We start from the raw sequence: 224 nt of genomic DNA, 5'->3' as shown, positions 1-224 counted from the left end.
CGCTTACGGCCATATCACGCTGAGAGCACCGGTTCTCGTCCGATCACCGACGTTAAGCAACGTCGAGCCTAGTGAGTACTTAGATGAGTGACCGCTTGGGAAACCTAGGTGCTGTAAGCATCCCACACTTGTGGAGGCGCAATGCCCCAGTGGTTAGGGAAGCGGACTCGCGGCCGTAGGATCGCGGTTTCGATTTCCAGACCGGGCGTTGTGAGTGTTTATTG

At 56.2% G+C, this 224-nt stretch overlaps 1 non-coding gene across 1 annotated transcript; it reads left to right on the top strand.

The window, feature by feature from the left end:
• The first annotated feature begins 1 nt into the window (after position 1).
• Positions 2-120, top strand: LOC128251324 (5S ribosomal RNA). Its single transcript, XR_008267084.1, has one exon. It is a non-coding gene; the product is annotated as a 5S ribosomal RNA (ribosomal RNA).
• The last annotated feature ends 104 nt before the right edge of the window (positions 121-224 follow it).

Source organism: Octopus bimaculoides, unplaced genomic scaffold, assembly GCF_001194135.2.
Source record: "Octopus bimaculoides isolate UCB-OBI-ISO-001 unplaced genomic scaffold, ASM119413v2 Scaffold_113676, whole genome shotgun sequence".
Lineage (NCBI taxonomy): Eukaryota > Metazoa > Mollusca > Cephalopoda > Octopoda > Octopodidae > Octopus > Octopus bimaculoides.
This window is presented reverse-complemented; position numbering and strand designations above follow the sequence as displayed.